The following is a 1,635-nucleotide window of genomic DNA, read 5'->3' as shown; positions in this document are numbered from 1 at the left end:
TATTATATTAATGGAAGGTGAACGTGACTATGAAGTTTCGTTGACAAGTAGCTCGTCTGACGAACTACTGCCGGCGAAACTCTGAAGTCGCAATCAACATTTCGTTTGAATAAAAAAATTACATTCTATTCACTTTAATGCTCTTTAAGGCATTCCACGATACTCGAAACAGAATTTAAATAATGATAAAATATAAATTTATTTATTCGTGGAAGCGACAATATCCAACTAAAACCAAACACGAAGAAAAAAGGCTGTGAAAATGAAACAGGCGCTGGCATAGCGGTGTGGTAAGAAGTTTGCTTCCAAACCACATAGTTTCAGAAAAAAAAATGAAATCACGTTAGTGACTGTACCCCTCCCTTCTCCCAGCTAGCATGTGCTGGAACAGCAGAATAAAACTTTCAACGAAACAGGATTCACTGAAGTCGCTAAAGTCCTGAAGCATAAAATGAAAGTCAACAATGCACCGAAGTTAATGAAGCTCACCGCCTGTTGAGAACGGTGCATTGTTTTAGGAAAATTATATGGTTGGAGCTGCTATTGCTATTGCTGTTACTGCTTAACCCAGTGGTCCCAAACCACCAAGCTACGGACCAGCAGTGGGTCGTGGATCATTTGGTACCAAGCCGCACAGAAAGAATAAATTTTAAAATTTTATTTTGATTTTATTGACCATCGCAGTCTGTAGGACGTTTTTGCATTATATATGCATTATTATGCAATACATGAAAGCGCGTGGCTTAGTAGTTACGATATCCAGCTCCTGATCGTAAAGTCGTGAGTTCGATTCCTAGCAGTGCGTTGTGTTCTTGAAAAGATATTTTATTTCACGTTGTTCCAGTCCATTCAGCTAGCAAAAATGATTTCTACATGTAATTCAAAGGGCCAGCTTTATCCACATTCGGTGCCAATCTGAATCTTTGAGAACTACATTAAAGGTACATGTGTTTGTGGAGTCCTCAGCCACTTCCACATTCATTTCTCAAGCCGGCTGTCCCGTTGATCGGATCAACTGGAACATTTTGTGTAAGTGGAATTTAAATAATAGTAAAATATAAATTTATTATTTGTGGGAGCGACGATAGCCAAGTACTTACTCTCTCATTTACCAAAACCAACCACGAAGAAAGAGACATAGGAAGGAAATAACAAATAGTCGCAAGCATGGCTGTGTGGTAAGAAGTTTGCTTCCCAACCACAAGGTTCCATTGATTGTCATATTGGACAAGTGTCTTCTACTATAGCTTCGGGCCGACCAAAGCCTTGAGAGTGGATTTGGTTGACGTAAACTGAAATGTTTGTCGGTCCCCACTGTATTTCTTTCCAGTTGTCTCATACAATCTCAGCTAATCACTTTTGTCCTTGACAATTTCGGGTATCTTTGTTTTGTCATTTATTTGTATTCCTACATGCTTGTAGGGAAGTGGTTATACACCATTAGGTGTACTCCGCTTCCGTACATTAAATTTCTTGAAGAAACAACGGAACGCAGATTCTGAACTATCAACACAACAATATTTATTACAATAGAATTCAGCAGCACTTTGCCCTTTGGTTACTGAGACGCCGTCAATGAAGTTGCGTGGTTATTTGTGTAGCTCCAGAGTTGGATTGTTGGAGAGTGGTTGCTGC

Source organism: Octopus bimaculoides, chromosome 6 (assembly GCF_001194135.2).
Source record: "Octopus bimaculoides isolate UCB-OBI-ISO-001 chromosome 6, ASM119413v2, whole genome shotgun sequence".
NCBI lineage: Eukaryota > Metazoa > Mollusca > Cephalopoda > Octopoda > Octopodidae > Octopus > Octopus bimaculoides.
This window is presented reverse-complemented; position numbering follows the sequence as displayed.